Raw genomic sequence first — 5403 nt, forward strand, 5'->3', positions numbered from 1 at the left:
TAAAACTGCATATTAGATTTTAAACCACTTTCAAAAGAACTTCATGAATGAAAATCCCAGGACATAAATATAAAATGCTCATTATTTTCATTCTCAGGGAAGTTATGTATGTAATATATAAGCTATGTCACAATACCTATTGTGATTTAATACCTGACTTAACCATAGGGAAGTAGTTCAAAATTGAAATATCTTCCTCAAACAATTAAATAGAAGTGGTAACCGAGACAAAATATCAAGTTATTCCTGTGGCACAGGGAAATAACTGTTGTGTTCTAAATATATCCATGGCTAATCCACTTTAATGGACAAATATTTTTGAAAATAAACAAATCCAGACCTGGGGTTGCAGGATCTTAATGCATTTATAAACTAATAAATAATGTGTAACCATAACATGGAAATTTTAGTAGATGCAGGGTTTTTTTTCTTCTAGAACACCATGATGTGGCATGCTATTTCTAATTGTTCCATTCTTGTGTTTATTAAAATATTTGAATGAGCCAAGAGGGAAATTATATTTTCCTAGTCCTTGAATGGCAAGATGATATAATTTTCCACTGCATCAATCCACCCTGTGCAGTTATATGCCTAAATGAAAATGGTGTAGAATTTAGTTATGCAACAATTACTGTTTCCCACATCACAAACTTGTGGTGGCTTTTTAATTCTCTGTATTTACCTTGGTGATGAAGTGGCACAAAGTGATATAATGATGTTAAGCAGACAGGGTAGGGTGGAACCCGGGAAATTCTTGTCCTGAATTAAGCTCCTTTTTATATTAGAATGGTAGCTAACATCTATATTAGTCAGTCTTTCTTTTCTGCCAATTTTCTTTCTTAAATAACTCCTGAAACTTCAGTTTCAGGATATTATGTTATATTATGTTACATTACATCACATTTACATTGTGTTGTGTTATATTATTATCCTGGAATATACTATTTATTGTTATTAGATTATATATTCAGGGATATTTCAGGGAATTAGACTGAGTCAAAAATAGTTGCAAATCATAGGGTCATCATGAAAATTCACTTGCTGTTGTGACCCAAGTCTTCTCTAAACCAGCTCTGTTCCCAATGCCTTGGGATGACAAGTCCCAAAATTTCTTGTTCCAACTGGAGAGCATCAAATGGAAGAAGCCATTTCCTTTCTTCTCACACGAAACATAGGAAAGTCATAGAGACATGTAAAAACACAACCCATACTTCTCTTTTTTCTATTCTTGCAGTAACCCATTCAGAAGGGCAGAGAAGTCTAGATGGACACCACTCAGGTATTTATGCTTCCATTTCTATAAAACCAGTGTTTCAACATACATACATACATACATACATACATACATACATACATACATACATGTGTGTGTGTGTGTGTGTTGTATTTGTGCTGATAAATAAATAAAGGGAGACTAGTATAGATCTATTTCAAGCCATTTAGCTCTCATCAGCTAGCCATACCCTTACTGGGATTTTAACCTGGGCTGTATTACATATTAGGCAGGAGTCTTAGCTACTAAGCCACAGGCTCTCCTCCTTATCAGCTGAGCCAGGGAAATAGTATTTGTGTTACAACCCCTGGTATGCCCAAATATGGGAGGGAGCTCACTACTCCCCCTTTCTGTCCTTTTGGCTCATTACAGAAGACCATCCAGGCAGAAAACCATATTTTTATTTTTAAAAATAAAATTTGAAACCCACCACTGATACATATACATATACATACATGCATGCATGCATGCATGCATGCATACATACATACATACATACATACATACATACATATATATATATATATACACACACACACACACACACACACACACACACATATATGCATACATACATGTGTGTGTGTATATATATATTTTCACACAAGCAACTTACACCAAGAAAACCTGATTTCTGTGACCTGCATTATTGATACCTATCATTGTTTCAGATGAAGCATGTTTGATTTTTCATGCTTAGCAATGTCTATTCCAGCCTTTGTATTGTAGTCAGGGCCCTGAAAGTCTAGAAGCAGCTAAAATAGGACTTGCCCAGCTTGCCTACCCAGTTTATTGGTACAAGTGCTGGTAACTGAAAAAGAAAAGTTTAAGAAGTCTGCATTATAGCCGCCACTGCAGCTAATTCTGTTATCATTTTTCCTCCAACTTCCATGAAGTTCCGTAATATATATCTGATTTCTCTATTGGTGCAAGTAATATACACCTCTCCTTAGTGTATACAAAATTATTTAAACATTCATTGCTTTTGAGTAAGATAATGTACAGCATATATAGTCTTCCCCCATTCCAAAAAGCAATTCTTTATTTTTCATTATTTAGGGATTGGGGTTGGGTGTTTTTTTGCATTTTGTTAAAATTAATTTTGATTGTAAAAAAAAAATGTTTTATTTTTTAACCATTCCTTTTATCCAGCCTTCATCAACCCGTTCCTCTGCTCATGCACTTAATCCTGTAGTAATCAACTACACTTTCCTCAGTTTTTTGCCCGTCCCTTTAAAGCTCAGCCTTTCTGTCCTTGTTTTCCCTTACTACCATCCTTATCTATAATATTCAAGCTTAACTTGCTTGTTTCTACAAAGACCAAGGTATTCAGCCCTCCAAATTTTTGGATGATTTCCATCCTTGAAAAGATTATTCTAAAAATATTGGAAGGGGCTTTGTCTTTTATATGGAAAACCTCAGTAAAATTTCACTTAGACAAAATGCCTGGGCATTGTGCCTTTGCATGGGGTGGATCATGGCCTTGAACTTGAGATGAGAAACATGCAAAAGAAATTTAAAAGACTATGAGAGTAAATGAGAGTAAAGAGAAAACAGTATCTAAATAACTAGTTGGATTTCTAAAGCCCCATGGAATCTCATTACATTACTATTTTCTTTCTTTAAGCTCTGGACAAGGGTTCTTGTTCTACCTGGAGCACTGGTCACTTCTCAACCTTTGATAATTACCTGTATGATTTCTCCGGGACTTGTAATTATGTCTTTGCTACCGTCTGTGATGAAACCTCTCCAGACTTCAACATACAGTTCCGTCGTGGTCTGAACAAAACAATTGAAAGAATTATCATTCAAGCGGGCCCGAACACTATTATCGTTGACAAAAGTGGCATATCAGTCAAGGATTATGGGTAAGCATCCAATAGAAAAATGGTATTTTTCTGCTGCAAGTTAAAGTTTATCTTATGAAGTTGAAGGAGTATGGCAAGCATCCTATGTGTAGTTATGCCCTTGGGCTTCAGCTCTAATCTAATGTGCTTGTTATGAATCATCATTAAAATGCTGGGAAGCTGCAGCTGATGCTGAGAAGGGCATTCGTGCTTTATCCACTTTCAATGGAAGGTGATCCCATTTCTCATGATGTATCAGTCAGAGGTGGGTTCCTACCAGTTCGGCCCAGTTCAACCGAACCAGTAGTGGTACGCCAGCCTGAGGTGCACAATTGGAAATGACCCAGGCTGGACATGCCCCCGAACCAGTTCCCAGGTTGCCGCCACCGCATCTTTCTTTGGAGTCCTGCGCATGCACAGAACAATTTCCATTGAACTGCACATGTGTACGTTCATGCAAAGCATGCACGCAAAGTGTGTGCATGAGCGAGCTGGCAGTAACACTGGCTGAAACCCACCCCTGGTATCAGTTTTGGCTACATGTTGCCAATCATCTCGTCACATCACAAGCTCTGCCTGCCTTGGATACATGTAAAATATCATCAGGCTGATATGTTTGACACCCAAGAAGACACAGTTGGATCATAGCTAAATAACATTTTAAAGCATCACCATTTCTTTTAGGGCCTTCCAAAGACCAGAAGGGCAGGAAATCATATCAGGTTTTACTTTATACACATCATACAGTGTCATTCTGAGGCCTCTAGGTGGTTGTGGGCTGCAAGTGGCCTGAAAACCATAACTTTATCATTGTCCAGTGGGATATCCCACTCATGATAATAGAGGTAGTCCTCACTTAAAGCATAATAGGGACCAGCAACTTCACCATTAAATGACACAGTTTTAAAATGAAAAAACTCATAAGACTGCACCCAATTTATGACAGTAGTTCATCCATTCCAGCTGCAGTCATTAAGCACAATGTCAAGGGACAACAACTTACAATTTCCTGCCAGATCCCATACAAGTCCGCAAAGTGTCTAAATGTATATGTTTGTCCCTAGTAAAATCCAATTGCCATATACTAGAAATGGAATTCAGATTGCACCATTTGGGCACAATACCCGTTTAATATCCAAGCGGAAGGAAATGGAACTTGCTGTTTTTTGGAACAAAGTTGACTATCTCATGGTGAGTAAAGTTTTTATTTTTCACAATGATTGTGATTTTGGAAGTCTAAAAATTCCAGGCACATGTTAAAGAAATTATTCTGCATGTATTCTTTGGCTTTGCTTAAAATACTGAAGATGGAACATGGTAAAGCCAAAGGGTAATGATTTTAACAGCCATTATTTTAATTAGATGCTTTAATGCACTTTATATGTATAGTTTAGGCAGTGCAAGGCTGCCATTCTTAACATGCCAGAGGAGGGAGAAAATCTCTATTTGAAGTTCCAAAAAAATAGCCTGAAAAAGGGTAAGGAACCAAGATAGTCCAAGAAAAATTGTTCACATGTGTATTTAATTTGTTCGCCTTGGATAAAGATTCTTCTCAAAAGCTTGTTTGCAAATTTCAGTGTAAGATTTCTGATAATTTCTGCAGCTATATTATTCATTCATTTATTTAAATTTATATTTTAAGGCTACCCAACTCAAGATTTTTTTTTAAAGTGCATTGCCTGCAACCAAGCAAGAGAGAATAAACATAACTAGAAAAATAAGCTTATACTGTAATTAAAATAGATCATACATACCAGGTAGACACATTGTTATTGATCCCAGAACTTGGTAGGGTTGGGGTACTTTGTAATTCCCCAATGTGATATTCAATAGCACCATCCTGAGACCAGGATATTGAGGATCCAAAAATGTGGCATCATTGGTGAATTCTGAGTACCAGGCAGAATTGGTTTCAAATATTAATTTTGTCTTTTCTGTGTATAATCCAGTCCAATTTCCTGCCATATCTCCCTCTGCCCATCATCATTCAGATGTTACTACCTGCCTTATTTTCCACAATTCCCTTGTCCTCCCACAACCCTCCCAGTAGCTATCTCCCAAGTCTTGAGGACTAGCTAACATAAACATCTCCGCAACAACCAGTCAACCAATCAGCTTCAGCTGATCACCTGTCCACAGAGTCTCCAAAAACAGATTCTGTCATAGTACCCTCACATGTTGCAAGGTGTGTCAGACTGTGTCAAAGGATTGGCATTAAAAGTGGGTAGAACATGTCCTACTTATCTCTGTTTATCCTACTTATCTCTGTTTATAGTCTGCTAA

This window comes from Natrix helvetica, assembly GCF_964273705.1.
Source record: "Natrix helvetica genome assembly, chromosome: 1".
In the NCBI taxonomy this organism is placed as follows: Eukaryota; Metazoa; Chordata; class Lepidosauria; order Squamata; family Natricidae; genus Natrix; species Natrix helvetica.